Source organism: Eurosta solidaginis, chromosome 3 (genome assembly GCF_040869045.1).
Source record: "Eurosta solidaginis isolate ZX-2024a chromosome 3, ASM4086904v1, whole genome shotgun sequence".
Lineage (NCBI taxonomy): Eukaryota > Metazoa > Arthropoda > Insecta > Diptera > Tephritidae > Eurosta > Eurosta solidaginis.
In genome coordinates, this window is record NC_090321.1 from 6,797,819 (window position 1) to 6,819,901 (window position 22,083).

At 35.2% G+C, this 22,083-nt stretch overlaps 1 protein-coding gene across 7 annotated transcripts in view; it reads right to left on the bottom strand.

The window, feature by feature from the left end:
* Fili (Fish-lips) overlaps positions 1-22,083 on the bottom strand; it is a 603,882-nt gene that overhangs the window by 569,701 nt on the left and 12,098 nt on the right. The window lies entirely within an intron of this gene.

Below are 22,083 nucleotides of genomic sequence, written 5' to 3' on the forward strand. Positions count from 1 at the left end.
AAGAAAGAAGGAAAAACTAAGGTGCGGTGTTGTTTTTTTTTTGTTGGTAGTATGTACTCGATTGCCAAACACTGTCGTTTAGCCAAAGCCAAAGAAGCTTCATCAATATATCAAAATCGTTCTGGCTACTTTAACTCCGTAGAAAGGATTTAAAGAATTATACCACACGATGTTGCAGCCTAAAATGAAAGGATTTCTATTGATCTTGCTGCGGCTCGAAATATTATTAACACCGTGGGACACACAGTCATTGCCTTCAGAGTAAGAGTCAAACTGCGTTGAGCAGCCGATGAAGTGCTTGTTCAGACATTCCATGCATGTCCTGCATAGAGCCGCGCATCTGCAGAAAAAATGTTCCACACTATCTATCTACACCTCATCCTTAAGTCATTGGGATTCCCATGCGTTCGTTTTTCCTCCCATCAGTAAATGTCTCGTTTATATACCGATCAATGGACCTAAAGAGAGACGATTGAGATTGATAAGGAATCCAGTTCGGTTCGTACTTATGCGAGGCCAAGTTTGTCGAGACACCTCTCAAATGTATTTCAGTGCTCATTTGGCATTGGTTTTTCCGATAAATTGGGTGATATGACTTAACTGAATTCCATCACTGTAACCTAAAACACAGTCAGTCTTCTGATCGAAGCATAGCACCATCTTTACGGAGTGCGCGCTCTCCAATATCTCAATATCGTCACAAAGTATCTACTTGTATCAGCCAAGATATGCATACGTATAAATCGGAGTAGCATGAAAAGTTTTGCGCAGTGATACAAAAAAGTTTGTTGTCGAGAAGCAGCGCATGAAACAGAAAGCTGTTGGTTTCTTCATACTTATTAACAAAAATTGAAGTTTTCAATGAGCCCAGAAAAACAACTGCCAGGATAAGAATTTCGAAAAAGGCGACTTATACCACGTGAGCGTTATAGTGAGGAGAAGAGACAAAAAATATAGATGTCTAGTTCGAAAATAGTGACTTGAGGCCTAACGGCGTGAGTGCAAGAAGCCTCTTATGTTGCCTGATAGGAATAATACTCAAAAAATCTAACGCAAAATTGCAGTGGGACACAAATTCTATAATGCCTGAGTTATGGGATGAACCCGTTCACTCATTGCTTAATATCGAAGGCGATGAGGAGCGTGATACTCCAATCTCTTACAATAGCACTTATATTCCACCATCAGATTATGGCGAAGTGTAAGTGGCACAAAAATAACCAAGTACAAGGAAATGACTCATTGAGAGAGCAAAACGTTTAGGTGAATGCATCAATTTTTTCCTAAATTTAGACGAACGCACGCATGTCTTAGACACCTGACGTATACATGACAGGAAAAAGATCTTTACCTTTTGATTCGATTCGTGTTCTTGGGATATTATGTGCGCTACATAAGGCAGGACCGCCTAGCTATTTTTCTATGATGGCGTGGAAGTATTACAGACTTGCCACGTCATCTGACGTGATCATGTGATATGTCATTTCCTACATTTTCGCTATCAGCCGCTCAGGATTTTACGGTGAAACTTTATGTGAGATCAATTCAAACTACCATTAACTCTTTAATTCGTGTCATATTTGATATACCCCTTAACATCAAATCGAAACACATTTTCCCTTACAGCTTCCATATGTTTTCCATCATCAGTGCATTAGTGATGTCTCTTCTTTAGTAATGTCAAAACTTAAAATAAAATAAATAAACTCCAGAAATACCACACACAAAGCATAATTGGGCTCAATATTCATTTTTCTTGTCATATTTTCTTCATTATGATGTCGCAATGCATAATCACATAAACTTACATACAAACATAATTCAATGCGGGCATATCTCACAATGTAGGCAACACTTTATTTAATACGCGTCACATTTTTCATTAGTGTTACCTAAAAAATAAGACACGAGCGCTGTGGTGGGCGATGCAACAACAAAGTATGCGTTTAAACAAATAAACACATATAAATAGAAGCAGATGTAAAAAATGTAAAGCCACTTTGTTGTTTGTCAACAAAGATAAAAAAGAAGAAGAAAACTTTATACAAAAAAATTGTTGGGAGTTGCACAATCAATAGCTGATGCTGGAACAATTATAGTGAATGCTTCATGATATATAAACACTCATACATAAATGTACGTGCCAACGCATATTATGCGCTTTAACCCTTTGTGCCTTTTAACCCCCTTACCATCATTTGCTTTAATCAAAAATTAATAAATTTTTTTGACTCCGCGTTGTCGAATAGCGTTTGAAAAAGAAAAATCAACAGAAGTTTGACCAAGCCAAATAAAACCGTTAAATAAATTTAATATGTGCTGGATTAACACAACAACATTATTGCACTTACAACCACAATAACAACAAGCAGCAACAGCTGAGTATTTTAAGCGCGTATTTTGTGTGAACATGGCACGCCATTAAGATAAGCCTTCGTTGAGCGCGTGAGCGTGAGCTGTGCGCTTTGAACTAAGAACTACAGCGGCTCCAATAGGTCCATTATCAACAAAAGACAAAAAATGTATATTGGACAAATGTCAGTGATAATGCGTCATCGGCAAATGCATTAAGAAGCAACAACAAAGAACGGAAACCGACCAGCCGTTCAAAGACCCATTTTTTCTATCGGTTTAAAAACACCAACAAATGTACGGCATCGTGTAGCGCGGTTGCTGCTGCATATTTTATTGCGCACCCTATGGCCGTAAATGTGTTTTAAAGACAGGATTCATGCGGCTTCATTCACACGACCTGTACACCTGAAATGTGTTGCAGCATTATAGTTTTTTGTTTTTGTTGCTTTTTTTGTTTGCTATGAACCTTTATTTTGTCAGCAATAATAAGATTTGATTTTTGTTGCTCTTACCGCACCTTAATTCTTTTTTGGACTCTTGTTTGTTATGTGTCGCCAATGCTTTTAGTAGTTTGTTGTTATTGTTTGTCTAGATGAGGTCAGGTTGAACTGGCCGGTCAATAAAGACCTCACATATACTGAATGTGCTCATAGAAATTTTCTTGAACCCATGTAGCTTAATTTCTGCCTCGAGATCTAGCAACTCTGCCGCCCCTTATAGCTGAAGCCTTGACCTGGCGAGCTCAGGACAGGAACACAGACCGCTCAACCAATTAAAAAAGTAATCCTCAAAACATGGAAATTGTGGCTGATTTTCCGCCAAAGGAATTTTTTTATCAATTTAGTTTATTTATTTAATAATAATGAGGAAATTTGCATGTAAGGATGTATTTTTCTTTTAAGAAAAATTTCATTATTTTGAGTAGGAAGTTGCGATAAATCATTCTTTCTTTGGAAAACAAGTTTTTTGAGTGCAGTGTATAGAAAGTTTTGAGATTCAGTCTCTTTCAAGTGGCTCCTCACAGAATAAGCACCGGTCAGTAAATTAACCGGCACTGTAAACTGATTGAACGTCAGTTGGCAAACAAAATAACAATTTCCCACATTTTGGCAAATTAAGTTTTAAGGTCAAATTTACTATACCGTTTGGCAATTGTCGTTTTCATTTAGTGACTAGTTTAATTGCCAATTTGTAGTCAAAACGGACCGCAACCGCACTTTACGTCGTGTGACAAAACGTTTCCATTCACAAGGCCAAGTTTTTTGTCAAATTTGACCTGGTGAGAACTAAGCATAAGCGCCACGACAACAAAAGCGTCCGACACCAATGGTGATAGTATGAACGTAACCGATGTACGCGATACACGAATACATCAGAGAGTTGTAGAAGTTTCAAGTGGGGAAACTCATGCATTGCCAGACTATAGAAGGCGAAGTGCAAACAGGAGATTGATTTTCACAGAAACTACGGCGGCCTCATCGAAAACGCTCTATCTTAGAAATTCTTGAAAAGGAGCTGTGTTAGAATTTGTTTAAAGAACACCTTAGTTCAAAATCTATTTCAAAAACAGTCTAACTAAGAATTCTATTGAGTTCTGTTATGGAAAGCTCTATAACATAATTTGTACCAAAATAGTCCTATATGATATTTTTAAGTTTTGCTGTGATAGGGCCCTTTTGAAACACATTTTGAGATAGGGTGTTTTCTAGCCGAATTCTTAAAAGAGCTCTATTTGACGAAATTCTGAGATAAAGTATTTTCAAATAAGATTCCTATCGTGCTGTAATGAAATACCTATACAACATCATTTTCAAAAATTCGGTGATGTAGGGCGTTTTTGAAGCGGAATATGATAGATGTCGATATTGTACTCAGCAGTCGAGTTTTTACCGCAAGTGCGCTTTGCGGTACGCATTTTTCCTTATGTCTACCTGCCACAAAATTTGTGTCAGTTCACACGAAAATCATAAGCAAAGAAAAAACTAAATAATTTAAATGCTGATAAAAATCTTGCATCATCACTTCAATTCAATGCTTCTAATAATTCTTTTCAAAAAGTATTTTTATTGCCATTTTTCTTTTTCCATTTACTTACTTAGACTTTGGCACCGTAAATGTGCTAACAATGCTCTACCTCGTTTGTCATGAAAATGACGCATCAGAAAACTATTAGAAGGTATCTAATGCTTGTAGAGTCAAAATGTAACGTGACTTATGATAAACTTTTAGCCGTAAAGTACCTTTAGTATCAATTTTTTTTACAAGTCTTTCGAATAGGAGGATGAAAATGTGGAATTGATGAGTCTTCAACAATTTTGTTCATGGATGAAGCGTTTAGATGATGTCACTGATAATGATACGGGTATTGAGCATTCATTAGCATTACCTTTTTTGTGTAAACAATTGTGGGCTATTTATTTATGTTGGTGGGTAAGGTTTTTTAATTTGTATGCTGCTTTTTTTCATGTACAGCAAAGAAGATAAAAATGGCAGTGGGAATTTGTTTAAAATTTCGTTTTTTTATATTTGATATTTCATGAATTTGGTAACTAAAACTATGCAAAGTGATTTCGAACACTTTTTCGAAAAAGATCTAAAATTTGAGAAACTTTTACAAAAATTACGATCATTGTATTCGGAGTTCTCGAAATTTGTTTGATTATGCAGTTTTGCAGTCCAATCAGTTTAAGCGAACTACAAGTTATAGGTTTAGGCATTGTATGAAGAACGCCCTTCGGAAAAAAACGTCAAAAATCAGTAACCATAGCTTATAGACTTAAGACTAAACAGATTGGGCTAAAAAACTACATAAGCTAAAAAATTCCAAATAAAAAGTGCGAAAATTTCGTATAACTTTCTCGATCTTTTGATTTTTTTCGAAAGCGGTATGGAATTTCCGTAAGATTTTTTCGAAAACATTTTCCAAATTTTCGTAAAATTTCACCAAGTTTTCGAAAACGTTTCGAGATGTGTTTGCATAGTTTCAGTTACAATATTCAAAAAGTTTTTGTTTAAAATATCGAAAATAATATAAGAAATTAGTTGACGAAGTTTTAAAACAATGGCCACTGCTATTTTTCTGCGTGCTTCTGTATGTATATCTTTAATGCTTTAGCTTTTTATGTTTGTTCAAATTTAAAAATATATTCTAGTTTTTTTTTATTTTCACAATTTTTTTCAACCCCTGCCTTAGATTTCAATACGTTCCTTTAGTTCTTTATACTTACGGTTTAAGCACCTACTACCCCCTGTTTTTCTAAAACCCAAACACACAAATATACGAGGGCGGTTTGTAAAGCCAGTAAGCCTTTACAAATACTTAAAACAAAGGGTACACAATAACAAGAGAATTCAGCGTTGCCTTCAATCGCGTTGTTAACTTGAAATTGTCAAAAAGTTTATAAACCACAAAAAAGTAGAAAAAGTGGGCTGTTGGGCATTCGGAATCTTTAGATCGCTTAGTCTAAATACACCTTAAAAATGTCTATAACATTACAAAAAATTTGCTTTTAAACTGTTAACAATTACTACGTTCTCTGTACTAATGAATTATATCCTGTTTAGATGAGCTGTATCTGATTCTGAAGTTTATTTAGTTCTAACCTCAAAACAAAAGGCGTAGAACAACCAAAAGAGCCAATATCAATTTGATGTTATGCTATAGTTTGCTAGTAATGGTGCATCCACGTGGTAAGAGAAGTTTCCGCATAAAGAATAACAAAATTGGACTCCTTACTAGCGTTGCCAAATGTCCCGCATTGGCCGGGACATCACGTATTTGTCACAAATTTTAAAGTGTCCCACCGGGAAATGCTATGTCCCGGCTTTTTCACAATTTCAAAATTAATAAATTATAATCTGCTACGAAACATATCCATATTTGAGGGTACGTTTGTACTCAGGTCATTGCATATTGCATGCCACTCTATAAAGAAGAAAAATTCATCCCTACTGTGGTTCTGAATATTGTCAATGCTTGACATTTCGCACGCCTAAATATTCATTTTGCAAGTCAAGTGTTGTGTTTTAAAATAACGTTTTCAAAATGAATCCATAGAATATTGAAATCGCATTAAACACAGTAAACTTATTAATTGTTAACCTGATTCATGAAAATATTTGTTATAAATAAACGACTTTAAAAAGTTCAATTCTATCTAAAAATTATTTCGCCGAAATGAGCAACCCATACAAATATATAGGTGTTTCTTATTTTTCAAATGTCCCGGGAAATTTTTAAAAATCCCGGGAACTTGGCTCAAATTTGAGGTTTGTCCCGGGAACCCGAAATAAAAATCTGGCAACCCTACTCCTTACCCATAAACTGATGATATGATAAATATCATGATAGCATGCGGTTTCTTTCTTATTGCTCTGTAGGATATTTTTATGCCGAAATACTACTCATAATATTTTGATACATCGATAACGAACGAATGCAATTTTATTCGTGTATCGACCAATAAGTAGAAATCTCGATTTAAGAATATTTTTCAAAAAGGTCCCATTTCAGAACTCGACTCAAAAACAACCTATCACAGGGCATTTCGAGACATCAGCTGTGATAAAGGACTCATAGTCGATGAATTGGAAAAAGCGCTGATCAATATTCGATTTGAAGGAGGTGCTTTCATAACACAAACATAGTGGACCACGAATTTCGACCGCCTGAAACTCAGCAAAACGAAAAATTCGAGAACTTTTCTTGGTGTTGTGATCATTCTTCACATCACCTTTTGTTTCAAACATTTTCACTTTGATACATTAAGTACAAAATGTATTAACCTGACCTATTACCAGTTCCTACTAAAAACTTTATTTATCAAATCGCTCTAGTACAATTTTGGTTACTGTAAAATGCCTAATCATTTTTCGTATGAGCACTCAGCTGCGTTTTATTCCACTTTTCTGCTGATTAATCATTGTTGGCTCAGCTATGATATGAAAGAGGGTCTCTCAAAAGATATATTATCTAACAGTGGGTATTAGAAGAGAGCATGAAATAGCGACATATATCCCTTCTGTGTGGTTGTCATCCCATGCCATATTTTTTCATGCTAACCGCAATTGTTGCACGCATATGTTGCAAGCAACATTTTGCTTATTTTACTTATACCCCTATACTATTTTACATTTTCAATTTTTTACGCTCAGCTGGTTAATGATAAGAATATCCTTTTTGTGTTAACAAAGCGCTTTGCGACCATCATAACATTACTACACCTTCCTGCATGACGACACCCCTCTCACACTCGCTCAAGTCATTATAACTCTTGTTTGGTTGCTCATTTTATACCCTTTTCATTGCCCTTGCTTTGTGTTTTTTTCCATTTTGTGTTTATTTTTATGTCTTATTTGTTGCTATGTTGGTTTGCCGTAATTCTTTGTATGAACAAAACAAAAAACAACAAATATAAATCATGCTTAACATCTTTTAATTGACTTGTTATTAACTTTCTCACCCTCCATACTCATCCCTCCGCCGCTTGTCGCTACCCGCGCCCCATTTGAAACATTCTTTTTGCTCTTGGTGTGTTTTCTCTTTTATAATTTTTTCTTCACCGTTATTCAGTTTTTATATTCATTAAATTCCTCTTACTTTTTAACCAAAGTATTTTTATGGCCATTTTGTTAGCGCTACGCTTTTTCAAAATTTTGTGGCAAAATTATGTTGTGTATATGTACGCTGCGTTTAATGAGTCCTTTCCTCTTAAAAAAAAAAACTTTCTTTGTTTTCAACTTTTAAATTAAATTATTACGCGTGCCAAAGGGATTCTATGAATATGCGGCTTTTGTGCAGCCAGCGAGTTCTGTGCGGCTCAAAACCAAATTTAATTTGTACGACTTATGGAAATTTAGGATTCAATTACGAAATTGTTTTATTTTGTTTATTTTTTAATTAAGCGCAATTTCTGAATGCGCCCAAAACATAAATAAATATTCTCATTTCCCTGAAAAGTCATATTTAAAATGTCTTTCAACTGTCCAACAAAAAAGGGTATACAATTATTATTATATAGCAGAATACCGACCCAATCTCATTCTGGGAAATCACCCTATTTCGTATATTGCGGAGCGCTGAATCCAAACACCTTTCAATTTTCTAGTAAATTTGTTGAAAAGGCTATAAATTTGCTGATTATTTTATGAAGCATAAAGTACAGACCGGGCCGAAAATGTATTGCTATTCCTTTTCCTCCTCCGCTATTTGGGCGTGGCACTGCCGCCTTTTTTAAACTTATTTATCCTATTTTACCGCTTTGGACTTACGGACCGGCTAAACCAACCTAGCTTTTTGTTATGACTGCTTCCAACAGAAGCCTTCCCTAAAAACATATTGAAAATCAATTACAAACTTAAAAAGTTTATAAAGACGACGACCCTCATAATTATTTTTCTTTGCAATTTCACCAATCGCATGATTTGATATGATGTGACATCATATGAACTGGATTTAATATGATGTAAAAAAAATCAAATTTTATGGAAGGCGCGATAACCACCGAAGACATTTAAGGCCAAGCTTCGCTGCCAATTTTCGTCGTGCTCCTTTTAATTGATCTAATAACGCGTTGACTGATATGATATCATATCGTATGATAGAATTTTATTTGATCTTGTAAATTTTGAAGTATCTGTTAAATTGATATCATCCGTGTGAGCTTGTTTTATGTTTGCTTATGAAACTTGTTCTATGAAGCAGCGAAACTTACTGCACGAAGAATAAATCACTTCAGCACGTGATGTAATGTTATTGATATGATATGATGATGTTTTGTATCAATGTGACAAGTCATATCTGATTTCATTGCATACATTGCTGCGATAACGATAGATGAATGCTCAGCTGATGGTTCGTCAGATAGAGGTGGAGCGTTTTTGAATGTATACAACTTTGCACAAATTTTAAAACAGTTAAAAAATTAAAGAATATATGTCAATAACGGTTCCAAAGTAATATTTTTGAGTGGAGTACCTCAATGATATATTTCGATATCATGTAAGTAATTATAACACTCTGAGGTACGGTTGACCACTTTTTCGATATGAACACTAGAATGTACCGAATTCAGGATAATTTTAACAGGACGGCAACTACGAGACTGACATAAAATTTTACTGCTCCAAAATTTTTATTATTATTTTTATTTTTTTATTTAGCTAGAATTGACTTGATAATCAGGCTGACGTGAATACCCCCATCACTTATTTACAAATAATAAAAATTTCAAATGATGATCATATTTCATTATCGATTATCATATAGATTATTTGTGTATTTACTCGAAGTAAACGCTAAATAATTTTTCATTTTTCACAATATTAAGAACAAACATTTCAACTGCACCAACGCTTTGATCTGTCGAAACCACCAATAGACCGTTAATTTTGCCACATATGGCAGTAGGAGCAGCAGTCACAACAAGCAACAACCTATTTGCTATTGTTGTTCCTGCCACCACTGGCAACAGCCAGTAAACCAAGCAAACCGAACCAACTAATTAAACGCATTTAAAACTTAAAACACCACAGCCGAGTTCAAGTGGCAAATGGCAACCGAAATAAAAGGAAAAAAGAAAAGAAAAAGCAAAAGCAGAAGTGGAAAAATTACAACCAAGCAACACAAAACCACAAACTAGAAGAAGAAAAAACCCGCCACCTTGACTAGCTAAAGGTAAGGCAAAATTAAAAGTAGCAGTGTTGTGCAACGGCAGCGGCAGCGTCAGTGTTGGCACTTGAAGAATTAGTAAAATAAATATTTTATTTAAAAATGTTGCCGTGCGGATGCTGTGCACTTACGCGCTTTAATGCAATTTAACGAGATGTTTGTGCATTTGTTGGTTTGTTTGTTTATTTCTGTGACAACCAACATCCAAGTACAGTGATGGTGCATTAGATTTGTTGCACCCACAGCGAGTTAAATATCTGCAAATGTTTATATGAAAAGTGTGGTTGATTGTTGGTTTCAATCTGTCTGTCCCTACACCTCAACCAGCTACCTTAATAAAAAAAAAAAAAAACACGCTTACTAATTACTTTCCCTACGCTTGAGCTGGTTTCCAACGTCCATTTGTTTACTTTGTGCCCTTCTTTCAAACATAAAACGATTTATAAAAGTTCCAGTGTCGCAGTCAGGCCACGAAAAAGGTTGGGACGCTGGTTATTGTGGACGAATAATATCTTTTAAATTAATACTTGTTTTCTTTTTCTCAGATTAGACGGGATATTGCAGCACCCTCTCATGGAGTTTAAATATGGGTGGGCACGCCTTGAAGGACTCAGGTTTTGTCGTGTGCGCTGCCGAGTGCTGCTGGTGTACCTGGTGTTGATGGGCTATTACTTGCGGTTTCCCAGCATGATTCAATGAATGTGTCCGTTTGAAGGTTGTCATTGCTAAGCTTGATGAAGGTGGCAGCGGAATAACATGAACTGCATTGGAGTGATGTCGCAACCATAAATTTTCTTAGCCGGCATGCGCAGCTCGTGATGTGGGAGACTACGAATTAAGAACTCCTTCTTTCGCGAGTGCGGGAACAGAACAGAGGCTGGTGCCCGGCATTGGCTCATGTGAGCTAGATACATCGTTTGTCGCGAGCAACAGCGAACACTTGATGTGGCTTGCTGGGCAGTGTTTCTGCTAGGAGGTTTCGGAGGTATGCTTGAGCGTGGACCACGGGACGTCCTTGGACGCGAACAGTAGGGAACCACGAAGAAATTTTGGGGTTGAGGAATGTTGGGTTCTAGCCCAAAGCATCTCGCACGATGCAAACATCTTTTACACGTCACACACTGACAAGAGTATGAACGTCTGAGATAGATGCACTTCTGGCATATGCAGCAGAACCACATCTTTGGGCCGTGGTTGGGTTCAATACCTTACCGGAGTACGCGGTTTTGAGCAGTTCAGCTGCAAAGAGCTGCTCCGAGGATGTTGATTTTTGGGAAGGATGCAACAAATTAAGTGCGGTTGCACTGACATGATAGCTCTTGGTCGGAAAAAAATTCGGAGTCGCTCCGGTTTGTGAAGATTGCTCGGAAAATGAAGCAAAATACTTTCTTTTCTTCACTTCATTTAGTGAAAAGGCTCGACTAAACGTTTAGTATTAAGAGCTTTACATTTTAGGGTATTCGTGCCTAAGATCTCACAGATTATTCCTCACAAACGCGGTCAGGACATCATGTAAAGCAACATAAGTAACAAAAACTTGAGATCCCTGTTCAGCTCTTAGGCGCTTTCGACCACAAGTTAAGTCAGTGGTCGTAAATTATAACTTCATCAAAGCTTTTTACACAAAGTATGCCTGGAGGTTTTCTATCACATGAACAATCTAACGATTTGTCATGGCTAATGACATCCCATCCTTATATACACCCACGTTATGTTCATAAACATATGCCAGCAATTATATAAAAAGACTTCACATGATTCGAGAGGTAGGCGCCTTCTACCATCTTACCTACACCGTCAACGTAGTCGGTGCATTTGCTTACCACATTCAGCGCTCACGCAGACAGACTATACCTCCGACTCAAATGAAAAAAATACTACATAAATATGTAAATATGTATTTTTTATATAAATATATTTGCTTTAGTATGCTAAAGTATGTATAGTTATAAACTTCCCTCTGGCTAAACATATTTGTCTCTATTTTCCATAACACATTTTTATACTCAGCTGAGCAGAGCTCACAGAGTATATTAACTTTGTTCGCATAACGGTAATCTGTAACGTCATAAACTAATCGAGATAGATAGAGATCAAAATGATCTGGGTGAAAAAAGAAATTCATTTAGCCATGTCCGTCCGTCCGTCCGTCCATAAACACGATAACGTGAGTAAGTTTTGAGGTATCTTGATGAAATTGTATGTAGGTTCCTGGGTGCTCATCCCAGATCAGTATTTAAAATTAACGAAATCGGACTACAACCACGCCCACTTTTTCGATATCGAAAATTTCGAAAAACCGAAAAAGTGCGATAATTCATTACTAAAGACGGATAAAGCGATGAAACTTAGTAGGTGGGTTGATCTTATGAGGCAGAATAGAAAATTAGTAAAATTTTGGACAATGGGCGTGGCACCGCTCACTTTTAAAAGAAGGTAATTTAAAAGTTTTGGAAGCTGTAATTTGGCAGTCGTTGAAGGTATCATGATGTAATTTAGCAGGCACGTTCCTACTATTACTATATATGTGCTAAATAAAAATTAGCACAATCGGATGAAGAACACACCCACTTTTTTGAAAAAAAAATGTTTAAAGTCAAATTTTAACAAAAAATTTAGTATCTTTCCTGTATATAAGTAAATTGTGTCAACATTCAACTCCAGTAATGATATGGTGCAACAAAATACAAAAATAAAAGAAATTTTCAAAATGGGCGTGGCTCCGCCCTTTTTCATTTAGTTTGTCTAGAATACCTTTAATGCCATAAGTCGAACAAAAATTTGGTAGGGGCATAGACTCTATGACGGTAACTGTTTTATGTGAAAATGGGCGAAATCGGTTGAAGCCACGTCCAGTTTTTATACACAGTCGACCGTCTGTCCTTCCGCTCGGCCGTTAACACGACAACTTGAGCAAAAATCCATATATCTTTACTAAACTTAGTTCACGTTGTTATCTGCACTCGCTTTATCTTGGTATAAAAAATGGCCGAAATCGGCCTATGACCACGCCCACTTTTTCGATATCGAAAATTACGAAAAGTAAAAAAATGCCATAATTCTATATCAAATATAAAAAAGGATGAAACATGGTAATTGGATTAGTTTATTGACAAAAAATATAACTTTAGAAAAAACTTTGTAAAATGGGTGCGACACCTACCATATTAAGTAGAAGAAAATGAAAAAGTTCTATAGGGCAAAATCAAAAGCCCTTGGAATATTGGCAGGAATACTGTTCGTGGTGTTACATATATAAATAAATTAGCGGTACCCGACAGATGATGTTCTGGGTCACACTGGTCTACATTTTGGTCGATATCTCGAAAACGCCTTCAAATATACAACTAAGGGCCACTCACCCTCATTAATACCTTTAATTTGATACCCATAACGTACGAACACATTCTAGAGTCACCCCTGGTCCACCGTTATGGCGATATCCCAAAATGGCGTCCACCAATAGAACTATGGCCCACTCCATTTTAAAATACTCTTTAATACCTTCCATTTGAAAAACATGTCATACAAACACATTCCAGGGTTACCCTAAGTTAATTTTCCTAAATGGTGATTTTTCCTTAATTTGTCTCCAAAGCTCTCAGCTGAGTATGTAATGTTCGGTTTCACCCGAACTTAGCCTTCCTTACTTGTGTTATTTAGCTTTTCTGTGCTGCTTCTTCATGTGTGATGCCACATAAGTTCATCACAACACTTGACCCCTTCGTTGATTTGTCTTCGTTTATGCTTTAGTACCTGTAGGTGGCGTGCTTGAAGGGCCTTCTTAACATTTGCCCTGACCCATACTTCTTTTTACTAAATTAGGAAACGTTTAAAGGTAAGTATGTGGTTGATGTCTTCAGATTTTTGCTTGCTCTAGATATTTGAATTTTGTCTTTATATATTTGCTTGGTCATGGCATTCATCCTACGACATGACATAAACCAAATTGACGCATTATATTTGAATAAAACGATTTTATCTCAAACTTTTCAAATGTGGTATGTTTAGTTTTGTAGAGCGCAATATGTGTAAGAAGCTCATATATTCATCATTCATTACATCTTTTACGGACCGTTTTAAACTATACAGTTAGTTGATACATCTTAGCGTAAGTACTGGGCACAGAGTTTGCCAGGCCCAGATAAGCGTGAGATAGTTACTTTCACCGTCCGGAAAGCTTCAATTTTCTGGCAATTGTAAAAGCCGCCTTTAAACAATTAAATTTTGTGGTTTGGCACTTTATTTAAAGAAGAAGAAAAAAAATTAAAGAGTTATCAATTTTGCGAACTTTTTTCCACCCTATTATAGCTAAAATAATATAATAATTTTAGTTCTTCCCCCACCCTGTCTGTGTGCCTTCCTTTCGCTCTATAAACTCACTCCATTGCCTGCATTAAAATGTTAATAAACAAAATAATAATGAATTTTCCCTTCTCAAACACTTGCCACAAAGCGCATTAGGGACGCTAATAGCATTGTAAATGTGTGTGCACATAAGAGCAAATGTGCATATGAACATTTTCTATATACATACGAACTATTTAAACATGTGTTCAAATGAATAAATATCCACATACATATTACATATATATGTACCTACTTATATCTACATATCATTTCAATTGAAATATTAGTTTTCCGCAGTCACACATCAGCCCGCATATGTTCTCTAATATTTGTTGTTAGTTTGCTTGCACAAATGTAATCATCCCAAATTGTTGTTGCTTTTGCTTTTGTTGTTTTCTTCTACTTCGTTGACAGTCATGTCATTTTCTGTATGTTTTGTGTTGTCACTTATGCAAATATTACGATAGCTATAATCTACTTATCATCATCATCATGGTCATTAATATCGCTGTCATAATTATCGTAGCAAATAGTTACTACTAAATGCAACATCTGCAACAACAACGTGTGTTTATGCAGTGTTGTATTAAGTGCCTAACAACGTTTACAATGACAACTGCTATTGTAGCAAACTTACAACTCTGCTAATAATAAACTTACAAACAACATAATGACACATATGGCCACTATATAAATGTAATTATTTTATTGTTAATCTTGTTGTTGCACATTAGAAACGCTGTGAATTGCAATATAAATAACACTCGAAAATATGCAGCGCCACGCATATACACCTACACATTTTTTAAACAGGAAGCCCAGAAGGAAAAAAATTAATAGTTTTTGGGGGTAAATTTTTGATAGTAGACACCATCAATGGCGGAAGACAGTTTTAACTTAAACTTTAAATTCTATATTTTAATCCGGATCACCCAGCTTCAGAAGAGAACGTTATTTCACCAGAAAGAAATATATTCCCGCAAATTGAAAACAGCTTCGTCGACTTCTTATAAGGAAGAAACGAACCGACAAGTTATTGTGTTATTGTCGGCCAATTATCGATAGCGAAACTAGCATCGATAGGTTCGATATTGGCTTCTTATCGCGCAGTCATTGGATTATAATTGGTTAATTTAGGGGCAGGTTACAAATCTCAACGATTTTGTATTTCTCGGTATTTCTTTCATAACAAATCGATGAGTCGTCAACCACAAATCGATAACAATCCGATAAAATTTCGATAACAAATCGATAGATTTTCGATAACTTACCAACTTGATAGCTTGAGAGCAATTCGTTAATTTTTCGATAATAATATATAAATGTTTAATAAGAAATAGAACACTTTTCCGATAAATAAGCGATAATTTTTCGATAGTCATCTATAAGTTTTTGATATGATATCGAAAACTTCTTCGATAACTTTCTGAGAAAGAATTTTTCTATAGCAAATCAGAAACTTTTGTCAGCAAATCGATAACACGCCGATAATAAATTTCTTCGTTATAATCATTCACGTCTTTATTGGCATTGTTATTATACTGCTCCTTTTCTTCAGTTTGGTGTTCCTTACAATCAGTTCTTCTTTTTCGTTTCGTTTTCTCTATTATATATCATTGATTTATTTGTCTACATTCGCTAATTTCCATTAACTAACCTCCCGTCTTATTTCGCTTACGTACATATATCCCGCATTACGCTGCAGTGTGGTGACTACACTTTCACCTACACTTATCCAAATATTCATTATACGTCCTTTTATCTACCACTATCAATGCCAGCAGATTCAGTATATTTGCAGACCGAACAGTTTTATCTCGGGGTGTTTGCTCTCGAGTACGCTGGCTAAATATTCTGCAAAAGCCTGCCATTTTTCATTTTTCCAATATAAATGAAAAATGGAGAGTTTAAGTTTTTCAATTAGGATGAAGTCCAACGTCCGCTGGGACTGCTAGTTTTTAATAATGTCTAATAGGAGATTTAAGTTCTAAAACACTCTACTTAGTTCTATGTCATTTAAATTCCTTTTTTACTTCCTTTAACACTGAATGATGTTGTAGGGTACTGGTAATGGATTAATTTTATTAATTTAATTTAACTTTTTTTTAATCGACGTTGTGGCAGCATATACTTTGTAAATATTATATTACTTTGAATTTTGTAATTTTCAATATGTATAAAAATATTTATTTTTCAACTTTGTTTTATTGATTATTAAAAATTTTTGTTCCATAGAATTTGGTTAGATAGAACAGATTTAATAAATATAAAATATATATTCACAAATCAAATTATTCATAATTACTACAGATGTGCTAGCAACCCCTTTTCCAGTACATAAGTATTGCACTACTTCTTCACCTTTATCTCTTTATTTTCCTCTTTTTCTCTTCCAACTCTTGATGTTTTTCTCTCTGCCATTGTTGTTGTATTAACTGCCGTTCGCCTCGTTCAATAGGCGCGCACACAGATAAATTGTCATGAAAGTCCTCTTACGGGATTTCTTGGAAACATCATGCTTCAACAAATTTGGACTACATGTATGCTGTTGCTAAAGGCGTTGGCAATTGAAAAGTTGCTTAGTGCCTTTTGGCGACATACCACATGTAGGGCATACATTATTTATGTCGTGGATGATTCTGAATAAGTAAGAGTTAAACCTTTTTCAATATCTAGAATAAAGTTGAGCCAGGGAGATGCGTGTATATTTGACTAGGCCGCTTTTCTATTTTGAAAGAGTTCATCATCTGTTTCTTGATCAAACGTTGGTAGGTGCTAAATCTCATCTTAGTGTTTATAGAGATGTTTTCTAAGCCGCCAAAGAGCCGCTGTTAGATTGAACAGATTTTTGTTGTGGTGTTCCGGTTTGTGGTAATTCGGAAAAACTGTATGCTAAGCATGCCTTTATATTGAGCTCTTTTGTCGCTCTACACAATAGATGTTCAGAAGTCATAAGGAGACATCCCGTGGCAGTTTTGAGTGAAGTATTTCTGCAGGCCTGTAGCCCTTTTTTAATTGAGTGGCCGGCCAATTAATTTGTAATTTGTAGACGATGTTGCTTTATTGCTCTCCTTTTATATTTACCTTACTTCCCCAACCCACCCCCCCCCCCTCCCCCCGCCATACGTTTTATCTTTTTTGGTTTTGCTCGCTCTCATTATTTCTTTCCTTTTTCTTATAATTTTTTTTTTTTTTTCATTTGTGGTTGTTCTTCTTTCCATTTCTCTGTTTTTTACCCAAACGGGGAAAGTCGTTTGTCGTTTTCTTCAGTACCATTTTATATTTTTTTCTCATTTTCGACAGCATTAATTTTAACTCTGATGTCACGCCTTTTCCCCAGGCGTTCATTTTGATCTAATTACGAGAACTTATCCAATAAAGGCCAACGCATTTCATTCTAGAACAAAAAGACCATTACATCTGTCCTTATACTCATGGCGTTTTTTTTTTTTTTCGGGGAAAAATATTACCTGCATGTTGCACTCTTAAATTTTAATTTTTGAACTTAGTCTCCTTGCGCTGTTCAAGATGGCTCTATTTGTACGTAATGGTACCCTATTTGTTATTTACTGGAAAATATTTTGTGATAGGAACACGCCAACTCACGAGAGAGCTGAGAAGAACCCACAGAGCGACTTTATTTCCAGAAAAGAAAACGCCATTAGTGTAAACCATCTAAAGCGTTTAGGATCTGTATCCTCAGACTCATACTTAAACTATTTGATTTACGCAACGTTCCACAAATTCTGTAAAACAGGGTCATATATTTCATATATGTATGTATATGGTTCACATTGAAGGAATCTGTCAAGCTGAAATATAGGCAGAAGATTCCAAATCCAAGATTATAAATCCACCCTTAGTCAATTTTTTTTATAGAAGTATAAATAAATTTAAATTATATTGTTTTGTTAAATTTTTTTTTTTATACGTATGTACTATGTTTATGAATTTTGTTATTTTATAGAGATAATTTTTCTTTCCATTTCTTAATTTAGCTTCAAAATTTATTAAGTTCTCTTGCCTTATTGACCGAGTACGTGCTGCGGTCTGTTTTATTACTGATAATACTAAATATTCCATAAAACAACAGCTGTGTCACTATTTCAATTTCAACGCAAACACTCGTGTCTAAATAAATTCAATTATATATACATACATTAATACTTACATATGCATTTGTAATCGTGCATTCTTTAAACGTACTATTTATATAAACGCCCATTTGTCTACCCGCAACAAGTTTAGATGTCTGTATGTTTCTATTTAGCAGAGCCCCAATATAAAATCTAGCTAAAGAATTATTTAATAGCGTTTTCTTTTCTGAAAGAAATTGTTGCCTAATTAAATGGCAAAGCTTTAGTAGAGTTACTCCTACCCCAGAAAATGTTCAGTATTTATAGTGCATGCAAAGAACATAAATGGCTACCCCGTGTATTAGCTGATTTTCACAAACGAAAATAAACGGTCCCGATCAGCTGGATTAGCAGAGTTGCACTGACATACCGCCATTATATGCAAGGTAAAAGTGTAGCGCTTTTGCGTTGCGAGCAGGCAACAATTTTCACAAAAGAACGAAATACCCCGTAAAGGCGTTGCCTGTTTTTCAGAATATAACAAAATATATTTAAAACCCTAGCGCGGCGTACAAAGAGCGTAACACTTTTGCCAGAAAAGAAAATGCTATAAGTCTCTTACTGAGAGGTTTCTATTTTCAAAATTTATTGATTTCTCACTGAGAGAAATCTTTGGTATGAAGAAATAAAAATTTCTTACTTATAGAAATCTTTGCAATGAAAATTTACCCTCTGAAATTCTTTACTTTTTATTTCTGCTTTTAGGTATGATCTATTTTTTGTCTCAATTTTAGAACTCATCTTCTCCGATTATATATTTTTTTTCTCATTGCAAGAAAAGTTCCACGCTGATTGAAATTTATATATACTTGCAGTAACTCTTATTGTCAGCCTTTTTTATTTTGTTAAGAGTTATTTGGTAGCGCTGTTATTTATTCATATGTGCATACGGGCGTGCTTTTCGTTTACAGTTGCTTTTGTTGTTGTTTTTGGTCACCGGAGCACCCGCATTGCATACTGATCACCAAAATGGTATTAGAATTAGAACAATTTTGATGTAAACATTTTCACGCCAACCAACGCATGAGCTTTCGATAATTTGTTACAGTGCGACTTTTGTTTGGTGTTAAACGTTTTTTTGGTCTGCAAATCAATTACTTATACACATTAACATTATCTGAATTGAGTAAGAACGTTTTTGAGCTGAACACGTTATTAGAAACACTGCATTAGCGACTGTTTTTAGACTTGGCGCTTTTGTGAGCTTTGGGTAGACTTTGGAGATATTCACAATACAGGAAGTGAAAAAAAAAAACATTTTATAACGATTTCCTGCGAAAAATTTGTAGAAAATCGTTCAAGTACTAAGGATGAATGCACCTCAGTCAGCTAACAGCAGTTTTTTAGTTTTTTAGATTTTAAGTTTTGAAGTTATATAAACTCCTCGCTCGACAAATGAAAATCACGTTCTATAAGTCGTTCATCATACCTATTCTTACGTACAGTTCGAAGTCATTAACAGTGTCGAGCGAAAATGGGATGGCCCTTGGAATGTTAAAGAGTAATGTTCTCATCTCAGGTTACATTTCGGTTCTAACGGCTATATGAACAGTAATATTTTAATATTAGTCACACGGACATGACTCTGGCTGACTCGTGACGACGGGTCAACACATACACAGCTGTCTCGTGAGTCAGATGCACTGTGGGTAGACCCTAATAAACCCATTTTAAATTACCATATCAGAGCGTACACCAAATGAAAAAGCTTAAAATGTGAATTCAACAGAAATTTTTGTAAATTTTTGCTTATCGCAAATAGCTATTGAAACAACTTAGCACGAATTCTTGATTCTGAATTAACTATTTCCACAGCTAAATCAGCAAAAAATAAAATTAATCATACATAAGCCGCTGTTAACTTAACAATTGTTACTGCCACACCACGATTTCTAATGAAAACTGGTAAAATAACAGATTTCCGACAACGTCAGGATAACAGTGAAGTCTGTTGATATTACAGAGAATTATGCGCTGTAGAAATTACAATTGAAATCAGTTCTTTTCTTTTTTGCAGAATATTGTTAGCCCTAGAGTGTAGACCAACGATTTCTCTTCTGTTGAAATTACCAAGAAATTGTCTTCTCTTGACAAAAATTTTCTGCTTAAATAACCATAATGCGTTTATTCTTACCGCATGTACATATGTCATATTTAGAACAACAGCCCCGATTTGTTGATTTTACTAGCCTCACTTCTTTCGACGTAGCTGAAAAATGAAATGATTGAAATTTTTCTAATCTGCTTGGGCTAAAGACTATATACATTTCGATGTGTCGATGTGAAATTTGTTTGTATTACTTTTTCATATGTGTATTTCTGCCATGAAAAGCTCTCAGTGAAAACTCATGGCCAATTTCTAGGGAAAATCAAGAGGAGCACGACGCAAATTGGAAGAAAAGCTCGGCCTTAGATCTCTTCGGAGGTTATTGCGCCTTACATTTATTTATTTCTTTTTATATGTGTATCAATCAGTGACTTACATCATAAGAAATACCAATGGAAAATTGTTTATGTAGCTTCCAACAACTTTTTTTTGGTAATTAAATCTTACGTGCTTGTATTCTTAGTACAAACATATTTATGTATAACGGGTCCCTCAGCAGCTATAAACTTTTCAAATATAATACCATTACATAACTAAACATACTTAAAACAAACAAAAAATTTTCAATTTCTAAAAACTGAAAAAAGATTAAGCTTTCGTTTCCCTTTAGCTTTTCGTTATGAAAATATATGCACATATAGCAGCGAACAGAAACATAGTATAGTTAATTTGTTTCCGAAATGAAAAAATTAACATATGTACGGTATCTAGAAACGAGGTACCAGCGCTTTGAAATATCCTGTTTACCACCTATTACCTCTGCCAACTTTAGCAATATGGTCATAAGAACGTAAATTCGCATAACGTAGCTCAGCATCCTGGCTGGAGACTATGTTGGAGGCAACGACTGTGGTGGCACTAGCCAAACCAACAGTGCAGAGCATTATCGTATCATCGAAACTCGTGGAACCATCGGAAGAATGATCTCTTACGTCTATGATTATTCGATTGGGCTCCATGATGCTGTGATCTACTGAACTGGTTTAATGTTTTTTCTGAAAGGAATATTTATCTTCCTTTGCAAGCACTTGACACCTGCCCGTTGCAGATAACTCGGCCTGCTAGCTTGTCAAATTCGTGTTTCCAGAATCGACGCAGAGTTTCCTTTAACTCAAGGATGTATCTTTCAAATCTCTTATGAACCTGATTATAAGGTTTATGAACCAAGTAGAATAAAGAATAGTATGCCGTTTTTTTCCACCTCATTCTAAGTCTTATTTCTCATATAAAATCGGACTTTAACTTATGATAAAACACTATATTACTTTAAATTCGTTTATTCAACCTATTTCAAAACCTTATTTCTTAGATACACAAATGGTAATTTATACTCGAATATTCATTATCTGCTCCTTCGTTCAAGGTACAGCACAAGTAACATCAAAAATCCTTTTCGAAAATTTTTCTAAACGGTGCCCATGGCTCAATTATATGGTTGGCTCATCTCATCAGCTGATTTTATTTTT